Raw genomic sequence first — 22,422 nt, forward strand, 5'->3', positions numbered from 1 at the left:
TACAATGTCGCGAACCTCATTCCATAGTTCATCAGGCACTCTGTCTGTCAGATCTAGTCCCTTAAATCTATTTCTCACTTCCACGGTATAGTTATAAGGGATTTGATTGATCTGAATCTGGGACCTGAATGATCTACTGGTTTTCTCCACTTTCTTCAATTTAAGTCTGAATTTGGCAATAAGGAGTTCATGATCTGAGCACATTCAGCTCCTAGTCTTGTTTTTGCTGACTGTATAGAGCTTCTCCATCTTTGGCTGCAAAGAATATAATCAATCTGATTTTGGCGTTGACCATCTGGTGATGTCCATGTGTAGAGTCTTCCCTTGAGTTGTTGGAAGAGGGTGTTTGCTATGACCAGTGCTTTTTCTTGGCAGAACTCTATTAGCCTTTGCCCTGCTTCATTTTGTACTTCAAGGCCAAATTTGCCTGTTACCCCTGGTGTTTCTTGACTTCCCTTATAATGAAAAGAACATCTTTTTGGTGTGTTAGTTCTAAAAGGTCTTGTAGGTCTTCATAGAACCATTCAACTTCAGCTTCTTCAGTGTTACTGGTTGGGGCATAGGCTTGTATTACCGTGATATTGTACGGTTTGCCTTGGAAATGAACAGAGATCATTCTGTTGTTTTTGAGACTGCATCCAAGTACTCCATTTTGGACTCTTTTGTTGACTATGATGGCTACTCCATTTCTTCTAAGGGATTCCTGCCTGCAGTAGTAGATATAATGGTCATCTGAGTTAAATTCACCCATTCCAGTCCATTTTAGTTTGCTGATTCCTCGAATGTTGACATTCACTCTTGCCATCTCCTGTTTGACCTCTTTCAATTTGCCTTGATTCATGGACCTAACATTCCAGATTCCTATGCAATATTGCTCTTTACAGCATCAGATCTTGCTTCTATCTCCAGTCACATCCACAACTGGGCATTGTTTTTGCTTTGGCTCCATCCCTTCATTCTTTCTGGAGTTATCTCTCCACTGATCTCTAGTAGCATGTTGGGCACTTACCGACATGGGGAGTTCCTCTTTCAGTGTCCTATCATTTTGCCTTTTCACACTGTTCGTGGGGTTCTCAAAGCAAGAATCCTGAAGTGGTTTGCCATTCCCTTCTCCAGTGGACCTCATTCTGTCAGACCTCTCTACCATGACCCGTCCGTCTTGGGTGGCCCCACCCGGCATGGCTTAGTTCATTGAGTTAGACAAGGCTGTGGTCCGTGTGATCAGATTGGCTAGTTTTCTGTGATTATGGTTTCAGTGTGTCTGCCCTCTGATGCCCTCTCGCAACACCTACTGTCTTACTTGGGTTTCTTTTACCTTGGTCATGGGGTATCTCTTCACGGCTGTTCCAGCAAAGCACAGCCGCTGCTCCTTATCTTGGACGAGGGGGATCTCCTCACTGCTGCCCCTCCTGACCTTGGACGTGGGGTTGCTCCTCTCGGCCACTGCCCTCTTTTGAAATTGAAGTATAATTGATTCACGATGTTGTGTTAGTTTCTGCTGTACAGCAAAGTGATTCAGTTATACATGTGTATTATTTGGTTTTCTTTCCCGGTATGGTTTATCACAGAATGTTGAATCTAGTTCCCTGTACTATACAGTAGGACCTTGTTGTTTATCCAGTCTCTGCTTAATGGTTTTCATCTGCTAACCCCAAACTCCCAATCCATTCTTCCCTTACCCTCCAACGGTGGGCAAGCCTGGACAGAAGTGCAGGGTTTGTGGAGTAGAGTCTATGCTGGACAGACTGGGTGGTAAGAACAGGAGAAAAAGGCACAGTCAGGGGGGAAAAAAAAAAAAACGAAGAGAGAAATCGTAAGAGAAGAGAAGGGATAAAGAAGAGGGAAACTTGAATCATGGAACCATTAGAGCCAGATGGGGCCTTGCTGCTCTCTAGGTGTGTGGCCTTGCCCAAGTCACCTGACCTCTCCGGCCTCTTCTGCAGTGTAAGTAAGACAATGATTAGTAAGACAGTGTTTCTAACGTTGTCATGAGACTCGGATGAAATAATAATCCAACAGTGTTTTGCAAGCCAAGTGTAAAAAGCTGTGTCATTCTGAGGGCCTGAGCAAGCTACAGCCTCTAGACAGTCTCTGGGTACAAGCCCAGGCAGCCTCCAGTGCAGAGCATGTGGGATTTTAGTTCCCTGACCAGGGCTCAAACCTGCATCCCCTGCAGTGAAAGTGTGGATTCTTAACCACTGGACTGCAGGGGAAGTCCCCAAACCTCCACCCTTATTTCTTGCTATGAAAGTGGATTTGGCATCTATATCACATGGTCAGGTCTTGACTTCCCAGGCTCTTTTTCACTGCTGTTTTTTTGTCCACCTGTGGACAGAGAGAGCACTTCAGGGGCTGATGAAACTGAGGGTCAGAGAAGACTAGTCCCCCCGTTTAGTGAGGGTATCAGGTCCTCATCAGAAGTTCACATACTTTTTCTTTTTTCCTCTGAAGTTTATTTATTTATTATTTATTTTTGGCTGCCCTGGTCTTTGCTGCTGCGCACGGGTGTTCCCTAGTTTCTGAGAGCGGGGGCTACTCTTGACTGCGGTGCCCAGGCTTCTCATTGCAGAGCACAGCCTCTTCCCTTGCCGCAGGGCACAGGCCCTAGGACTGAGGGCTTCGGTAGCTGCAGTACACAGACTCAGAAGCTTAGTTGCCCCCGTGGCATGTGGGATCTTCCTGGACCAGGGTTCGAGCCCAGATCCCCTCCATTGGCAGGCAAATTCTTTAACCACTGTGCCACCAGGGAAGTCCCTGGAAGTTCACCTTCTGACAGGCCCTTTTCTGTCTCTAACCTCCTGTTGCCCCCAGACTCCTTCTCTGCTTCTAGAACTCTCCATGCTCCATCCTGCTTCAAGGCCCTTGCCCAGCACCTATATGGTGTCTTTCATATAGTGGGTTCTCAATAAATATTATTTGAACCAATGAACAAATCCATGAATCTCAAATCATTTCTCCCAGATACCTGAATTATGGGCTGAGTATCAGACAGGGAAATGAGAAGCAAGAATTTTGGTTTACCAAGTTCCCCACTTCTATTTGGGGAAGAGATAGTGGTAGGGCTAGGGGAACAGTGCCTGGGCTGCTACCAAGTGGTATCTTTCAGGGGCCCCATAAAACCCTCTTTGGGAATGAGCTGTTTCTCCCTTCTGGTTGCAAAACATTGCATGCCGAAAAAGAGAAACTTCAGTTGCCAAAAAAAAAAAAAAACAAAAACGCTCTTTCTTTGTTAATAGTTTCCCTGGCTCACTGGTGGAGCCCCAGGTTGCAAATCACTGACTACACTCAAAAGCTGTTCCTGCATTTACTGTAAATCAGAGGTCCCCAAGCTTAATGGCACGAGGAACAGCTTTTGTGCCATGGACGGGTTGGGGTGGGGGGAGGATGGTTTCAGGATGATTCAAGCTCATTACATTTATTGTGCACTTTACGTCTATTATTACTACATCAGCTCCTCCTCAGATCATCAGACATTAGATCCTAGAGGTTGGGGACCCCTGCTGTAAATTGGAGTCTGAGAAAAAGTCTGAATGCAGATGCTGAGGGTATCTGTCTGAGGGAGAGAGAAAAGTTGGAAGGTAATTGTTCTGCAAAGCACAGACAACTCTTCTGCCTTAGATTAGAGGACCTTAAAACAAAGCATTAGGAAATAACCCAGTTCTGTAGCTTAGTGATTGCTCAAAAATATAAGCAGGGTAGCAAGCAAACTTTACATTGTTTTCCTTGGAGCTGTTTATAGTGGGGTTTGAATGGCAGGCGTGCAGGAGGGCAGGCATTTTTGTCCTGTATCCCCAGCATCAGCACTCAGCAATAGGGATTTAACAAATATGTAATAATGAATGAATTAGGGGGAAATAATTAGAGCTAGAAGGTAGCATAGAGATCCCAGATTGAAAATCCCTGCTCTGCTTTAATTAAATCAGGGGGAAAAAAGTTTGCCAGGATTTTAGAGAATTTATAAATCATTGCAGGCAAGCTCTGTGTGTGTGTGTGTGTGTGTGTGTGTGTGTGTGTGTGTGTGTGTGTGTGGTGTGTTGTGGGAAGTGCCTGGTCATGGATCTTAACATTTTCCAGTGAGACTGCCAGCTATTTTTTCTCTGGAAGAAACATTTCTTTGTTTAGAGAATTTTTACTGAGGCACTCATTGTAAATAGGCACTTCTTGCCCTGGAGGAAGGAAGGAAAGAAGCTTTGGTGGCCGAAGAGAAAGGCTGCCCCTCCAAAGACCCCTGGTGATGCAGAGCCGGACACGGAGCAAATGGACCAAACAGACATTTGCATAAGGACTGAGAGACCTCCTAAGAGAAGAGGAATTGAGACCCTTTCTTTTGAGTTCAAAATTTTGAGACGCTTTGAGTCTGGAGAGGTTCCAAATGGATCGGTGACCCAAGTTCCAAACTCAGACTGAGAATTCAGGGGGTCAGGGCTGAGGTGGGGAGACCACCTGGACCATCCTCCCCGACGCTATGGATGCAGTAACCACGCTTTGGGGACAGTGATCAAATCTGTGAATTTAAACTGATGATGTTGCACCGTGGTCAAGAATAGAGGTGGCATCCTTAGAGCAAGGAGCTGGGAACCCCTCTGGGTGGTGGAGGATCAGCGGTCCACAGTTACCCCTTGGTGCAGGGATGAAATCAATGGCAAACAAGAGCCCTGGCCACTGATTGGTGAGTCAGATCACCCAGCTCTCACTTTGTGTAAAATTTAGCAGCTGGACTTATCAGCTGCCCTGAATAGGTCTCTACAGTTCTCGGGCGATATGGGGAGACTGGGAAGGGGCATCTAAGCGTGAACAATTACTTTTCCTCCCGATTTGGACAACTTGGGCTCTAGGGATTAACTGAACATAGTAAAAGAGACATGAACTGTTCTTGCCTTGAGATGATGAAAAAGACTATGTTAGTTCCAGACACACCTAGTTCATTACTGCTGACAGCTCACTGCTCCAGCCCACCACGTGCCCCTCTCTTTTCCCCACTCCCATGCAAGTAGGCTGCACTTATATTCCAAATTCATGACCTGCTTTTCCCTTGTATGGTTTTGGTTTCGTGGCAGTGGTAAACATTAATCTTAAATATCTGCTGAATGCCTTCTAGAACTTGTGTGCGGTTCATGCTGTGTGCTTTACGATTCATTCAACTGTGTGATTAGCAAGAGCACTGTAGGTGAGACAGGGATTATCATCCCCCTTCCACAGATGAGGCAACCGAGGCTTAGAAGCTGACTGGCTCGAAGACAAGGGGTCTGAGAAATAGGCGTGCTGGGATTAAACTTTACAGGGCTCCCCTCCAAGGTCGTTCTTTATGCTGCAACACTTCATCCTTCTCCGGGTTGTTTTCCCTTCCGGTCATCCTGTAGCTCACCTCTCGAGATCACCTCCATTCGCTCTAAGTGGAAGGCTTGGTGAGCAGGTGGAAGGGAAAGAAAAGGTTAGGGGATGGAAACCAGCTAACAGGGATGTTCTCTAACATGCCCTGGGTCCCTCTTCAAATGACTTCGCTGCCCGTTCATTTCAGGACCCCGCCCCATGACTACTCTCTGGACTCATCATCTCCCTGAACTTCTCCATTTCGTGGCCCTAAACTGAGTAATCCATTTCTTTGACCACAGTCTTCCACTTCCTTCCCCTTCAGCCACTCTGTATCACTCTGTCAGCTCCTCCTCGTCCCGTGGCCCCTTACCTGGCTTCCTTTCCTCCCCAGCCCAGCCTGGGGTTGGTCACACTCTCGCCAGCATACCAGGTCTCTCATTTCTACCACCCAGTGCCCAGACCCAGGTGATCCGGTCACATCCCCAATTCCCAGCCACTCCCAGGTGGTCAGGGTTTGCTGAAAATCTTGCTTTCCTCGATGGCTATGCCAGCAATGCTTTTATGTACGCCTAGTTATTTCTTCCTGCCATGCTCCACGATGGCTTTCAAATCTTCACCATTCTCTGACATCTCTTGCCGCAACCTCAGCGCTCTCAGGAGACACCCTCCTCAGTACAAGCATAGACTGTGACATGAGAATGCCCCCAGTGCCAGCCTCAGTGCCCCTATCAATACTCAATTCCCTCTTCATGTCATGGTACCTTTTCCCTCCTGCTTCAGAAGACAAGCTGGTCCCTCTGGTTGAGGATCACTGATCAATCCATATCCTTAATCTCCTGAAGCCTTTTCCAGAACTTGGCATCCTCCATTATTTCCATGCCTTTTTGATCTCCCTCTTTCTAATCTCTTCCTTCTTTCCAACCGACACACTCAAGTCTTCTTGATTGTTTAAAAAAAAAAACTTATTTCAAGTCCATCTTCCCTCAAATTCTTCCTTCCCTTTCTTTCTATTGATAGTAAAATGATTGAATGATTAGTCTCCACTTGTGGCCTCACATTCTCAGTGAATTCTACAACTAATTCCTCAAAAAAGATTTTTTTTTTTTTTTTTGCCACATCATATGGGATGCAGGATCTTAGCTCTCCAACCAGGGATCGAACCTGTGCCCCTGCAGTGGACGCAGAGTCTTCTATCAGGGAAGACCCTACAATTCATCCCTGAACTGTTGCCTTTTACTTTCTACATCTGTTACTCAACTGCACTTCTTAGAGTCTCAGCAGCAACCTCCTCACTTAAAGGAATTCTTCACCACTCTGATCCATTGTGAAATCACTGTCTATCACTCCCTCTTTCAGGAAATCCTGCCCTCCTTTCATGTCTGGGGCTCTGTTCATCTCGTGCCTCTCTCTGCTTCTTCTTTTTGGACACTGCTTTCACTGGCGTTTCCTCTCGTTCATCCCTAAGTCCTGTTCTTCTCTAAGGAGTCATAGGTCTATTCTCACTCTCCATGAGAGTTTGCAGCCTGCTGGTCCCTCTTCTTGTTCTGGGCTGGAGATTCGTTCTGTCTGTCTTATACCATGATTCAAAAGAATGGAATTAATTGCTAATGTTTAAAGCAGAACAGGTTTCTCATTTAACAAAAAAAAACTGGATATATGCTCTGTCTTGGTAAAATCAGAATTGGTAGCACTGAGCCTGCATCCTCACATGGCCACGATCCATGAGAGCAGAGAGGCAGCAGTGCCTTTGGATAAAGCCTATGTTCACAGATTCACCAAAGAGTCCCTTTCTCACCGTTCCACAATCTCTCTTTTATCTATTGCTCGCTTCCTTCACTCACTTATCCCATCTGCCTGGCTCCTGTTAGAATGGAATCTATCACCCGGGGTCTGGACTCTTTTTCCCATGGACTCCCAAATTTATGTTTCATAATCAAGCTAATTAGTCTTTAGATAAACTCTGGACTTATGTTTCTTCCCACCCACTTGGCATTTACCTGGATGCCGCTCAGCTTCAACAAATTCATCTTCGCATCCCTGCCTCTCTCCTTTCCCTTCCTCTCTTCTTTTTCCCTTTGCCTTTTTTCAACCAAGATGGAATAAGCCCCTGTGGCAGATGCAGAAGCCCTACCTTGGGGAGTCAGTTTGGTTGGCAGATGGGGGTAAAGGACCAGTGTTGAGGCTGTGTTTCTATAAGATGGACAGCCTTTTCCCTTAGTTTATTCATTTGAGATGGCTTCAGGCAGGGAGCCTACGGAGAATTTTTGAGAACGGGTTCAACAGTTCCCCAAACCATCCCTTGCTGCCATTTCTGTGTGTGAGCGACTACTCTCTTGAGAGCCATGCTGAGCAGAAGGCCTGCAGATCCATCCTGATCCACAGTCCCCAGAACCACCATATAGTCTCCAATCTGCTTCCCCTGCCAAGCTTTCCCATGCCCATGCAGCCAGGTGGCCAGGCCAGAGGGCAAAGACCATCCTTAGGTTTCCTTAGGTTTTTCCCTTTTCATATCATTTCACATCCAGTTGGTCACTAAGATCCACCTGTTGCGCTTCTTTTTAAAAGTCCTTTTAAAATTTTGCTCCTGAGATATAGTTGATTTACAACTTTGTACTGGGGGTCTAGATAGTGGTAGTGGTTAAGAATCTGCCTGCCAATGCAGGAGACACAAGAGACACGGGTTTGATCCCTGGGTCGAAAAGAAATGGCAACCCACTCCAGCATCCTGGAAAATTCCTAGCACAGAGGAGCCTGCTGGACTACAGTCCCTGGGGATGCAGAGTTGGACATGACTGTGTTAATTTCTGCTATACAGCAAAGAGGCTCCCTTATACAGATATAAACATTCTTTTAATATTCTTTTCCATTATGGGTTATCTCAGGGAATTGAACATAGTTTCCTGTGTTGTATAGTAAGACCTTGCTGTTTATCTATTCTATGTACATAGTTTGCGTCTGTTAAATCCCGAACTCCCAGTCAATCTGTCCCTCACTCCCTTCTCCCTTGGTAATCTCAAGTCTATGCTGTATGTCTGTGAGTCTCTTTCTGTTTCAAAAATAGGTTCATTTTGTCATATTTTAGGTTCCACATGTAAGTGATATCATATGCTATTTGTCTTTCTCTTTTTGACTTACTCCACCCAGTGTAATAATCTCCCATCCCGTCCCGTTGCTGCAAATGGCAAACTTTCATTCTTTTTTATGACTGCGTCATATTCCATTGCACGTCATCTGTTGCACTTCTGAAGCATCTCTTGCGTTCACCTTCTCTTGTCCCAAATAACCCTGCCTTCGTCTGAGTTCTATTAAAAGAGTTTAATGTGATTTCCTTCCAAGAGAATCTACCATCAAGTCCATCCTTTGTACTGATGTCAGAAGTATCTATCCCAAACTGCCAATCTGATTTGCTAAAAATATTTCAGCAGCTCTGCATGTCTACTTGATGGCGTAGAATGGCCACATCTCATGCGTCAATCCTTTCAAATACCCTGGGGTGTCAGTTCAGTTCAGTCGCTCAGTCACATTCAACTCTTTGCAACCCCATGGACTGCAGCACACCAGGCTTCCCTGTCCATCATCAACTCCCAGAGCACGCTCAAACTCATGTCCATCAAGTCGGTGATGCCATCCAACCTCTCATCCTCTGTTTTCCCCTTCTCCTCGTGCCTTCAGTCTTTCCCAGAATCAGGGTCTTTTCCAAAGAGTCAGCTTTTCGAACCAGGTGGCCAAAGTGTTGGAGCTTCAGCTTCAGCATCAGTACTTCCAATGAATATTCAGGACTGATTTCCTTTAGGATGGACTGGTTTGATCTCCTTACTGTCCAAGGGACTCTCAAGAGCCTTCTCCAACACCACAGTACAAAAGCATCAATTCTTTGGTGCTCAGCTTTCTTTACGATCCAACCCTCACATCCATACATAGAAAAAAAGAAAGTAAAGAAAGTCAAGTCGCTCAGTTGTGTCTGATTCTTTGCGACCCCATGGACTATAGCCTACCAGGATCCTCCGTCCATGGGATTTTCCAGGCAAGAATACTGGAGTGGGGTGCCATTTCCTTCTCCAGGGGATCTTCCCAACTCAGGGATCAAACCCAGGTCTCTTGCATTGTAGGCAGACGCTTTACTGTCTGAGCCACCAGGGAAGTCCATATATATCTACTGGAAAAATGATAATTTTGACTATACAGACCTTTGTTGGGTGTGGTGACACCAATTGGCTCATCTTTCCCAGAACATAGCCCTTGAATGTATTATTTCCTTTGCCTGTAAAGGTAGTTGCTCCATCTTCAAGAAGTCTTTCCAGATTCCTTAAGATGCACTATCCCTTTAAAACATTACACTTTCCTTTGTACAACTCTGGGTTGGGCCCTGTATATTAAAGGTTATTGATGTGTTTGTCTTCTGCACTGGGCTCTGAGCAAGGATAGGCAAGATCTACCTATTCCTCTTCGACTTTATCTTTAGCACTTAGAACAGAGCCCAGGATTCACTCACTTGTTCATTCATTCATTCAACAAGCAGTAATTAAATGCCTGGGTTTCCCTGGCGGCTCAGTGGTAAAGAATCTACCTGCCAATGAAGGAGATGAGGGCTCAATCCCTGGGTCAGGAAGATCCCCTGGAGTAGGAAATGGCAACTTACTCCAGTATTGTTGAGTGGAAAATTCCATGGACAGAAGAGCATGGCAGGCCACAGTCCATGTGGTCACAAAGAGGAGGACATGACTGAGCGATGAAGCATGGAACTAAGTGCCTAGTCTATGCTGGACAGGAACTCTACATTAGGCACATATTTGCTGAATGAATGGAGAGCCCAGGAATAGTAAGATCTCAGCTCAATGAAAGAGTCAAAATCCAAAAAAACCTAATCTGTGTTTTGACTACATTTTGATTTGGTCTGAGCTACACTGGGCATCCACCCAGTACACTCATCCCTGTCTACACCACCTCACCCCTGCCTCCCCTCTCCTTACCACCAACCACTGGCTCACTTTATTACCTTGGCTGAGTGTTTGGCTACTGTGGGCCCTCATGGACAGAAGGGAAATGATCAGTCTTTGAAATCCTTTGTAATTCAGAGTTTCATCTGTCCCTTTACTTCTTCACTTCTGAGGCAACTGCCGGAGGAGGATATATCTCAGTTCTGGAAATTCCCCATGGTTGCTGGGTTTCCTGCCCACAAGCCCCACAGTCGGATCATTTCACTTGATACTTGTAAGAATGAGCAGATCAGGAACCACCATGCCATTGTATAGGGAGGTCACACGACCTGTGAAGTCAAGTGCAAGAAGGTGGTGGAAGAGGGATTGGAAAGCAGGTCTTCTGCATCTAAAACCAGCCCAGCTTGGGACTCTCCAATAGTACTGCTTTGCCGGGCATCTTGGCAAGAAAGTATGTCTGGATACCCAAATTTGAAAGTAGCGTGGTCTACAGTAGGGTCTGCTCTCACATGTTGGCCAAAACCACATCCTCTTTACTCGCATTTCTCGGATATATTTTGCAATGTAATTCTTATCTTCACTGCTCTGGGCCAAACATCAAGACCGTGGTTCCCTTTCTGGTCATCAGCTTCCGCAGCTCGAATTTTCTTACAGTTGTTTTTCCAAGTTCTGCATTTTTCTTTCTCTCATCTCATTTTTCATGTCCTTCAGATGTGTCATCATCTCAAATGGCAGTTTCAGTGACGTCAGACATCCCATTTAGAAAGATGATGCTGACTTTTCCAGGAGCGATATCTGTTTTTAGACCTTCTAGGAAAAGTAAAGTCCTTTTCTTCCCCATTATTTGCATCTTGCTAAATAAGCAGCCGCCTTGTTGGGGGCTTCTGCATTTCTTAGCTGAGTCCTTGCAGAAATCAAAAGGCAACTCTGGCTCTAGATCCTCAACCTTTGCTAGTGACCTTTTCTTAAGTTGACCAGAGATCAGGGTTACTAACACCCTATCAGCTCAAGAGACCATCCCTGAATCAGTGGGTACAGCCACAGGGAAGAGGCGGATTGACACGAGCATTGCATGCCTACACTGAAAATGGTATGTTAGTTAGTGCTGGTTGCTCAGTTGTGTCCGACTCTTTGTGACCCCGTGGACTGTAGCCTGCCAGGCTCCTCTGTCCATGGAATTCTCCAGGCAAGAATACTGGAGTGGGTGGCTATTCCTTTCTCCAGGTCATCTTCCTGACCCAGGTCTCCTGCATTGTGGGCAATTTCTTTACCATCTAGGCCACCAGGGAAGCTGATGGGAAGGCACCACCATGCCACATTTTGCAGATTGAGGCTCCTGAAGCACTGAGAAAGCAGTGGCTTGCTCACATTGCAAACTAGTGATCAGGGTTTGGGCTGAAACTTAGGTCTCTGATAACTTTTTCTGGGAAGAAGTCTTTCCTTACCACAAGGCTCTTGGCGTCCCAGGGGCCTCTGGTGAATGACTTGCAAGCTCTTTAAGCATGGATTCCAGATAAATCACTTGCAGTCATTTCTACTTCATACCTTTAGACTTGAATAAGTTGCCTGGAGGGGGTCCTATCACGTGCTCACACACGGGCCACAGAAGCTCTTTGAAGACATGGTTTCAGCTCTTTGAAGCCTTGATGAAGGATGTGGAGGCAGGGGCTGTCAGTCATTCCCACGCCTGTCTCAAAGCTGCGGGGACACCTCTTTGTGCTCACAAAAGGGAGAACTCTGCAAGGCCACCAAAGGATCTGTTCGCAAAGATGAGCCATCTTCAAGTTACCCTTCCCATTCTGATTATTCTAATCAAAATTACGATCCCTTAGAGGTAGGCTGCGTTTTAGTTGATTAAGCTCATTTGCAGGGCTTCCCAGGTGGCTCAGTGGTAAAGAACCTGCCTGCCAGTGCAGGGGACATTAGAGATGCAGTTTGGATTCCTGGGTGGGGAAGATCCCTTGGAGAGGAAATGGTAACTCACTCTAGTATTCTTGTCTGGAAAATCCCAAGGGCAGAGGAGTTGGCAGGCTAGAGTCCATGGGGTTGCAAAGAGAAGGACACGACTGAGCAAGCGTGCAAGTTCTTTTGCACAATGGATCTCATTTCTGGCCTTTTGCCATCCTGCTCTAGAAAAGCTCCATTTTCTCATTTTACAGCTGCGAACTTGAGATTCAGAGAAGTTAAACACCTTAGCCAGGGCCATGTAGATAGAAAACAACAGAACCAAAGCTCTAAATCTGGGCTTTTTTGCTATGTTGCTCTCACATAGAAACTCATAATAATTAAGTTCATCATAATAAACACCTTCAAATTGTGGAATTGGAGAAGACTCCAGTTCCTTGGACAGTAAGGAGATCAAACCAGTCAATCCTAAAAGAAATCAACCCTGAATATTCATCGGAAGGACTGATGCTGAAGCTTCAATACTTTGGCCGTTTGATGCGAAGACCCAACTCACCAGAAAAGACCCTGATGCTGGGAAAGACAAAGGGCAAAAGGAAAAGGTGGCGGCAAACGATGAGATGGTTAGATAGCATCACGGACTCAATGGATATGAATCTGAGCAAATTCTGTGAGGTAGTGAAGGGCAGGGAAGCCTGATATGCTGCAGTCCAAGGGGTCACAGAGTCGGACGTGATCTGGAGACTGAATGTCAATAAACACCTTCAGCAACGCTGCCTCTTTAGTCCTCTGCAGCAGTCTTATAAATTCACCCGCACTGAAATTCAGTGATTAATTGACTGGTGCACAAATTCAGGCCACCTCCCACTGTCTGGCCTATCCCCCAATACTCAGGCCCAAGCCCCATGGAGAACTCCCCATCTAGGCCCCGGAAGCCCCATGGGCAGATGGCCAAGGTCAGGCCAATGACCAGGACCCAGCTTCCTGCCCAGAGCTCTCTCTCTCCACTGACTCCAGTTGGGCTTTTCTGAGAGAAGTTAGGGGCTTTCTCATCCTAACTGACTGAAGTGTCCTCTCACCCTCGTCTTTCTAAGGTGTCCACTGTCCCTAGCAGGAAAATAAGGCAAGAAGTGATACCATCGTTGATTAGATTAACAGTGACCTTGAGAGGGGCGAAGTGAAAGATTTTATTTATTCATTCATTCACTCACTCCCCACTCACTCATCCACCCTCACCACCACCACCTGCAACACTTTATCAAAGATCTATTCTGTGAGAGGGCTTCCCTGGTGGCGAAGTGACAGAATCAGCCTGCCAGTGCAGGAGACACATATTCAATCCCTGGGTCGGAAGATCCCCTGGAGTAGGACATGGCAATCGGTTCCAGTATTTTTCCCTGGACAGTCCAAGGAGAGCTGGACATGACTGAGCGACTGAGCATGTGCTCACACATTGTGTGCAAGGCATTATGCTAGCTGCTCAGGATGCCAGGAATTGACACATGAGTTCAAGGAGTTCAACTGAGGTTCAGCAGATTGAAGAGAAAACTAGAAGTCACCTTGGGCACTTCAATCTTCATTACACTCCAAGTCCAGCTCTTCCCTCGTCATCATCATCGACATTGTTCTTCTTTGGGTTCTTAAAATACTTTTCCTGGATACTGCAAGGCTCCCAGTTGGGCTCTCAACCCACAATCTCACACCTCTAATCCGTCCTCCACCCTGATGCCAAAAGCCTGAAATGCCCGTCCCATTGTGTCTCTTTCCTGCTGAGAATCCTTTCTGGTTCCCACCTGTCCTCAGGATAAACTCCAAGTCTCTCCATGTGCGCTCCTGGAGTTTGGGGACGGCTTGGCCCCTCCTTCTAGCTCCCTCTTGCTTTATTTCTCCTCTCTTACCTCCGGCACCATGATTATTACAGGGCCAGAAAGGCCAAGCATTTTGCAGGGACTGTGTCTTTCCTTTCTCTCCACCAAAGGCAGACTTCTGGGTCTTTGTATAAGCTGTTTCCTTTCCCTGGAGGACCTCACTCTTCTTTATTAACAAACCAACTTCTACTCATGAAACTCAGAAGGACCCTGAGGGACTCCTGGGCAGAGAAACATTTCCATGTCCCCCTGTTTCTTGTAGGGAATAGACTCCAGCCTCCATGACCTTCCCTGAGTTCCAAAGGGCAGATTTGAACAGTTGCCAATCAGGGAAGAGAAGGGATGCAGAGACAAGGGAGGAGCAGCCAAGAAACAATAGGGTGGCCTTGGGGTTGGGTTCTGGTTCCACTCCAAGGGATACACAGATAACAAAATCTTGGAACTCTTTACAGAACTGCGTCAGTCACTCACTTCTGACCCCTGTGACACTGTGGACTGTGGCCTGTCAGGCTCTTCTGTCCATGGGATTTCCCGGGCAAGAATATTGGAGTGGGTTGCCATTCCCTTCTCCAGAGGATCTTCCTGACCCAGAGACTGAACCCAGATCTCCTGCATTGCAGGCGGATTCTTTACCATCTGAGCCACCAGGGAAGAAATACCCACAACAAACTGAAGATACTAGCATTCTTCATTCCAGACTGAAGGGACTAGAGAAGCTCTTCAAGAGAACACCTGAAGCCAGATGAAAGGAGTAGAGGCTTCAACACACCCTGTTCCTTACCAGCAACCCTGCCTTTGAACCATTGCTATAAAACTCCTCACGAAATCCCTCCAGGCTGGGACTCACAGTTTTGAGGGGTATAAGTGCACTGTGCCCCCCTTTCCAGGCAAAGCAATAAAGCTATTCTTTTCTACTTTGCCCAAAACTCTGTCTTCAAGATTCCATTTAGTGTGGGTGTAACAGAGGCTGAGTTTTGGTCATCACTCATCCTGCAAAACCCAGCTCAGAGGCTCCTTCCTCCTGGAAGCCAAGGCTGGAAAAGAGGCCTTTCTTCTACATTTCTACAGCATCTCTGTTCATGCCGCACAAGGGTTCATGTACTCTATTGCACTATTGATCTCACCTGTCTCCCTCATTTATCTCTGAGATCCTGGATCCCCATTCACCTAGACCAAGAAGATGCTTAATCGTGTTCTGTTGAATGAGCACAGGAGACATTTCAAAGAAAGAAGCTATTTATCCTTTCTGCTCCAAAGCAGCTTGCAAAATGCAATCCACTTGGTCCACCCTTGTGGGTGGCTGGAGCTCAGAAGGCAGGAATGTGTCTGGGTCTGTTTTTCTGGAGAACAAATGGGTCTCTTTCAAGCCCACAGATGCTGCAGAAAGCAGGAGCAGCTTAGTCATTGTAACTGGGAAAGTCCACACGCTGTCCTGTAGTTTTGCCTCTAGTATAGGTCCTTGGGCAGGTTTCCAGAGAATAATAAACTGTTTGACCTTTCTCTCTTGCCAGTTGCCATTTCTCTCTGCTTTATGGTCAGAGATTCAGCCCAAAACCTTTCTGCTTCTCTTAACTCAGGGGCAAACTGGCAAAGCTGGAGCTTGGAAGAGCTTAGGACACAGGTGTTTTGCAGCACCTCAGAACTGGGACCCAGGCACCTGTCCATATTTAAGTCTCTTGGAATCCATGGGGAACCACTTAACCAACTGGCTTCCTTCATTGTTGTTCTGCCATGGATCCATCCTCAATGCAGAAAATTGCTGGTTCTAAAAAGAATGATTGCATCATTAGACCTACCATTTTTAAGACCCTTCAACAGGTAGGATGTTTCTGCTGGACAGCTTACATGTTAATTCATGAAGATGATTAGAACTTACATGGGACAGACACTGTTAGTGGCTCAGTCACGTCCGGCTCTTTGCAACTCCATGGACTATAGCCTCTGTCCATCGAACTCTCCAGGCAAGACTATTGGAGTGGGTTGCCATTTTCTTCCCAACCCAGGGATTGAACCCATGTCTCCTGCACTGCAGGCAGATTCTTTACTGTCTGAGCCACCAGGGACAGACACTGGGTCTACATGAGCTCCTTAAGCAGGCATGGTTCCTACCCTCACGAAGCTCAAGGCTACCTTTTTTTTGTTTGCTTGTTTTGTCTTTTTAATAATTTCATTATTGATTTATTTATTTGGCTGCACTGGGTCTTCATTGCTGCACAAGGGCTTTCTCTAGTGGCAACCTATTCTCTAGGTGCGGTGCACAGGCGTCTCACTGAAACAGCATCTCTTGATGTGAAACATAGGTTGTAGGGCTCACAGTTTTCAGTAGTTATGGCTCTAGAGCATGGGCTCAGTAGTTGTTGTGAAGGCTTAGCTGCCCTGCGGCATGTGGGATCTTAGTTTCCAGACTAGGGATCAAATCTGTGCCCCCTGCATTGGCAGGAGGATTCTTAACCACTGAAGTATGGTTGATTGACAATATTGTGTTAATTCCAGGTGTATGGCAAAATAATTGGGATATATATATATATATATATATTCTTTTTCAGATTCTTTTCTGTTACAGATTATCACAAGATACTGAAAATAGTTTCCTGTGCTATCCAGTAAGTCCTTGTTGTTTATTTAAATCTCACTTCTAATGGAGCTAAGAGGTAGTACCCGTCCCTGCCCTTCTGCAAATGAGAAAGTTGAGGTCTAGGGGTATAAAGTGACTTGCCCAAGGTCTTAAAATTAACAGAAATCAGAACTTAAGTCAGAGTTCAGGGCTCCTGACTTTGACTCTTGTGGTCTTTCTATGACATCATTTGAATGTGACACCTGTGACCTCACTGTCTGGCCTCCAGCACTGGTGTAGACCTGTCTTGGTGCAATGCTCTGACTCAGACAGGTCACATATGCATGAGAAGCAGCTGACCACTGTCACCCAGAGCTCGCCTCCACTCAGACCTGGTCTCGCCTGATTGATGAACTCAGAACTCTCTGGGCAACCTGTAATGCCAGATACTTTGCCTGCCAACCCCATCTTCTCTCTTCCCAACCTCACCTCCCAGAGCTCTGACTTGGCACTGGATGGGACGCTCTGCTCAGCAAATTTGGGTCTTTCAGTCTTTTTTTTTTTGAACGTATCTACTTGCTGAATGACTGAATAGACAGGGGGAAATAGGTGGCATTCATCCTAAGGGTAAATGAAACTCACCCTCAGAGCTGAGACTGGAGGGCATGTTGAGAAAGTCTGGGATCCAGACACTTTCCGCATCACCTGGTCTGAAGGGTCTAGAATTCTCACTGCTACACTGTGTGTATCTTTCAGCTAAAGTACATCCCCAGTTCTGGCATTCTATCTTTGTGATTTTTCACGAGTCTTTGTAACACCATCTTTCATATACTTGGTGATTTTCTTTGAGATAACTCAATTTTTTAACTTAAATTCACTTTGAAAGGAAACATTTTATAACTGTTAGACATTTAAAGTCATCATTACTTGCTATCTATTGTTGTTATTCATGAATACAATTAGAACTTAACATGAGACAGACACTGGGTCTACATTAACTCATTAAGCAGGCATAATTCCTACCTTGGTGAAGTTGAGGTTTAATCTTTGTTCTGTTGTATGCTTGTCTGTTTTATAAGTTTGTTGGGGTTGTTCAGTCGCTCAGTTGTGTCCAACTCTTTGTGGCTCCATGGACTGCAGCCCACCAGGCTCCTCTGCCCATGGGACTCTCCAGGCAAGAGTACTGGAGTGGGTTGCCATTGCCCTCTCCTGAAATTAATGCATACACTCAATTATATTTCAATTTAAAAAGATAATAGAAAAGGGAAAGCTTTCCTTTTTAATTTAATTAATATATATGTAACAGAGTGATCTTCACTTATTAACACACCATGGGGCTCTGTGGAGCTGAGAGCTAACAAGGGAGACAGACACATTTTGCTGAGGGCAGCTCAAGGACAGCCAGATGGTATAAGCCATGCCAAGGCAAAAGGCCCAGACAGAGTTCTGGGGAAAGTGGGCTGAGGCCGAGTGTTCTTAGAGCGCCAAGGACATGATAGTGGGTGATGAGGAAGCCCCAAGAAAGAGCTGGCTCACTTCTATTCTACCCATCTGCGGCTCTGGGCAGATCCTGGGAGACTGGGGAAGAGGGAGTTGACTGCTGTCCCCAAGGAGAACTTGGGGACAGAGAAGCCTTGCTGGAGGCCCTCTTGGGGGCTCAGCAAAGGCCCTCACGTGAAGCTGGGGAAAGGCCCTGGGGCTGGAGGACTTCCTCTTAGGAGGGCAAGGCCGTTTCTATTTGCTGCCCATTTCACAAAAGAGAAGGGAAACTTCTCAGAAAACCAGATGAGATGTGCTAATGGTGGGCAGAGCAGATGATGAAAGTGCGTTGAGAAGTGAGTGGAGTACGGGGTCAGTGTCCAGGGTAGGGACCCCACCTGCCAGGCACAGAGGTGGGCACCTGGCAGGCCTCAGCTCCTTTAAACGTGGCAGTCTAATCATCCCTGGTTACCACATGGGGAGGTGGAGGCTCAAGAGAGCCTAACCATCGATGGAGAGGCAGAGCCGGGAGGCAGCCCCCATGGGTTAGGGGTGTAGACATGGGCTGTTTGCTCACATGGCCTGCGCCTCCTTGGTGGGTAAGACAGTCTGCTGCCTCCAGTGAGTCTGAGTTCACTCATTTGGGGAATGAGTCAACCTCATTCCCCAAACCTCCTGCTCCGTACTGTTTAATTCACTGTCACCATAATAGTGTTAAGAACAAAATTTACTAACAATGTGATATAAAGACTTAAACTAACACATTATGTGGAGCCCTATCTTTACAAAAAGAATTTGACTGCAGTGCAGGAGACCCCAGTTTGATCCCTGGGTCAGGAATATTCCCTGGAGAAGGAAATGGCAACCCACTCCAGTATTCTTGCTTGGAAAATCTCATGGACAGAGGAGCCTGGTGGGGGGTTGCAAAGGGTCAGGCACGGCTGAGCGATTAACGCTTACTTACTTACCATAATTCTGGGAGGTCACTCCTGGCCCCCTTTCAGGGATATGTAGACAAAGACTGCTGATGATTGGAGGTCATTTCTGCCTTCCTTTGATTCTAACAAGTGTCCAGACCATCAGAGTACCCGTGGTGGCTTCCTGTCTCCCTGGGGGGACAGGGGGAGGGGGCATGAGAGGGGGACTGTCGCAATCCTCCCCCCACCCCACCCCACCCCCGGCAGTGACCTGCCCTCGGTCCTGGGAGGACAGGCCTGTCAGTGGGGTTTTGTTTGCCTTATGGAGACAATCAACATAACTGGGAATTTCCCAATTTCAGAGTCTGGGAGGAAATTCCAGGCTTTCTTTTCTTGCTTGCTTGGTTTTTTTTTTTCCTGCTGCCTGTGGGGTTCCTGGGGGCCAGGCAAGGGGGTTCTCAGGGCCTCTGGAGCATCTGCCTGCAGTGCATGGAGCCAGAGGGGCCCGCAGGCAGGGGTGCAACTGTGTCTGCCTCCAGGCCCTTGGGAAACGGCCCCGGGGGAAGCTGGGCAGGGCTTGGGCAGAGGAATCAGACTGGCTGTGGTCGCCTGGCTCCAGAATCCTTGGTGATTCTTGAGGACAAGGCCTTCAGGGAGGCTGTTAGCCCCTCAGTCGCTCGCTCTGGGGGCTGGGGTGATGAGTGCGTGGATATGTCTGGCCCTGGTATTGCCTCACTTTGTCCCCTTGGGTCTTCCCCTGCAGGGAATCTAGTCATGGACATTCGTCATACATAACCTAAGAAGATCAAGTCCCACAGCACTGGTCCATGACCTTCCTAGGGGACATCCCTTGCTGGATTTTTCATCCTTCTAGTGGCAACCCCAACCCAGCCAGCAGTGTGCCATGTGCCCAAGGGGATCTGATTGTAGAACAAGAGCATGATGCTTTACTAAAATAGTACTGTTTGAACGTTAGCACCAGCTTGTTTACAGAGGAGGAAGCAGAGTTCCAGGGTGGGATGTGTGTGTGTGTGTGAAAGAGAGAGAGAAAGAACCAAAGTCTCATAGTTAGTAGGTGGTGGAGGTAGACTCTGATGCCATCCTAGCTGCGTGTCCAGTACACTGGGAAACAAGCTGCCAAAGTCTGAACAAGACATCTCTAAGTCAGCTGGGAAGCCATGGGGGAGAGCAGGAAGCTAGGGGAGCCTACGAGGCAAGAAGAGAACCGCAGGTCCTGGGAGCCAGCAGTCTCTGGACCAGTCTGAAGGGGAGGGCATCGTGCAGCCGGGGCAGCCCCTGTGTTGGGTAGCTGAATGGATTCCGGTTCAAGGAGGGGACACAGCACCCTCCTAGGACAGTGTGAGTCTGTCAGCACCAATCCAGCTGGAGGTCTTTCGGAGAGCAGGATCCCTATCCCATGGGCTGAGGGTGAATGAGTTAGACTCAGGTCCAGGGCTGGGTACAGGGCTGAGAGATGCAACGATACATAAGATAGCAAAGAAATGAATGCAATTTATTTTCTTGACTCCTCCCAATACCTGCATGAAATCCAGTTTGCATACTATGAAAGTGAAGCTGGCTCAGAAAGGGTATTTGTTACTGATACTGTACAAGTTTGCACAGTTTGGGAGGGGCAGATAGGTCCAGGGTCAGATACCTGAAGTATCTGCCTTAGGGCAACTGTTACCGTGTGTGTGTGTGTGTGTGTGTGTGTGTGTGTGTGTGTGTGTGTGTGTGTAGGTGACAATGAGAGAAAGAATAAGACAAATTCATTAGTACCTATTACCAAGGCAAGATGTGAATGGTCGCACAAGGGAAGTGCTGAGTTCTATGTGTTTGGTAGGGAAATCTATCCACGTGCAGTGGTCAATACAGAGAGCTGGATGAAGCATGCTAGGGAATTACACCCAGCGCAGGAGAAAGGAAGGTCATGGCACGTAAAACACCAAGAAGATCTGCCTGGGCATCTCTTTCCTCCCCTAAACCCTTCTCCAGACTGTCAGTAACCAGGTGGGACCAACCATTTTCTATGCTCTGAGTCCCTGGACCAGGGCTTGTAAACACTGAACTGACCTGAACCACACATGATCAGCAACAAGGCTTCAAGAGGAGAAAACACACCAGGAACAGTGCTTCATTGGCTTGAATTCAATCAGATGCATTTGAATCGAATCTTCCTTTAGTGAGTATCTACAAGATATCCACCACTGTACTGGCCTCTGGAAAGGGAGGTGAAATATTAGATAAAAGATGAAGAGAAGAGAGAAAAACAGACATGTGGAAGCTTTTGGATGCAAAGAGAAGAGAGCAGGACTAAAATGTAAATGTATTTACCTGTGTCTCAGGTGTGAGGCATGTTATGTAGGACATTTCATTTAATCCTTGTGATACCCATATTAAATGTACTGCTATTGTTAAAAATACTGTTCAGTTCAGTCGTGTCCAATTCTTTGCAACCCCATACTGTGATCAGTGACATATTTAAGGTGTGGTCCCAAGACTGCTTGAATGCATGTTCCACAGCTCCCTGCCCTGTCACCCTTCCTCCCAAGACACGCTATGGCCCTTAACGGACCCCTATACAGCCCAATGTCAATTCCATTTCAATGATGGGAACCTCAGAACCACAGGAGCACTGATAATAATTCTTTTAACACATTCAGTATTGGAGATGGAGACATACCTAGTGAAAGGAGTTAGACTCTACTGCTGGGAACAGAGGCTGGAAGAATAAGCGTAAAGTGCCCTATCTTATGCTTGTTTATTACACCCAACCTCAGAAATGTGGCTTCAGTTGGAATCCTGGATTTTTTTTCTCTTTTTGATTTTATAATATAAGCTCCAAGGCCACAGCAACCTTTCATCCAGTGCACATATCAATTTATTTACTTTTCCATTTTTTCCCAGTTGCTGGGTGTGGCTTGGTTGACTTAGTTCTAGATGCTTGAGACTACTTAAAATTATCAAGTCACAAGGAATAAATTTAACCTCAAACCAGATCATTGGGTCTGTAGGGCATAACCCCTTTTGACACTCATGAGTCATGCACTTAGCTGAAACTGGGGTGGCCTTTAGGGGGCCTTCAGCATTCATGTGATTTAGTTCCTATATCTTCTTACATATTGGAGATACCGGTAGCTCTTCATGATGTCTTCCCAGGTGGTGCTAGTAGTAAAGAACCCTCCTGCCAAAGCAGGTTAGATGTAAGAGATGCGGGTTTGATCCTGGGGTCAAGAAGATCCCCTGGAGGAGGAAACAGCAACCCACTCCAGTGTTCTTGGCTGGAGAATCCCATGGACAGAGGAGCCTGGCAGGCTGCAGTCCATAGGGTTGAGCAGAGTCAGACATGACTTAAACGAGTTGGGTTTTTATAAAAAGCCTGCAGAAAACTGATCTCTTGACACTGAGTGTTTCATTCACTCATGCACTCATTTGGCAAGTAGTTTACT

General features: G+C 46.6%; 2 long non-coding RNA genes across 3 annotated transcripts in view; one reads left to right on the forward strand and one right to left on the reverse strand.

The window, feature by feature from the left end:
- Positions 1 to 1,609: 1,609 nt before the first annotated feature.
- Positions 1,610 to 22,422, reverse strand: part of LOC121820553 (uncharacterized) — a 51,105-nt gene continuing 30,292 nt past the window's right edge. Inside the window, exons 2-5 of one of the 2 annotated variants that reach the window (XR_009595319.1) lie at positions 21,047 to 21,192; positions 19,025 to 19,165; positions 17,601 to 17,786; positions 1,610 to 5,387 (exon numbers count right to left, since the gene is read on the reverse strand). This is a non-coding gene — a long non-coding RNA (uncharacterized LOC121820553). Of the gene's footprint in view, positions 15,789 to 17,600; positions 17,787 to 19,024; positions 19,166 to 21,046; positions 21,193 to 22,422 lie in introns of both variants that reach the window. The other variant, XR_006061092.2, reaches the window with a different exon arrangement.
- LOC121820554 (uncharacterized) lies at positions 4,144 to 21,396 on the forward strand. Its single transcript, XR_006061093.2, has 2 exons — positions 4,144 to 4,669; positions 14,476 to 21,396. It is a non-coding gene; the product is annotated as an uncharacterized LOC121820554 (long non-coding RNA).

Source organism: Ovis aries, chromosome 11 (genome assembly GCF_016772045.2).
Source record: "Ovis aries strain OAR_USU_Benz2616 breed Rambouillet chromosome 11, ARS-UI_Ramb_v3.0, whole genome shotgun sequence".
Lineage (NCBI taxonomy): Eukaryota > Metazoa > Chordata > Mammalia > Artiodactyla > Bovidae > Ovis > Ovis aries.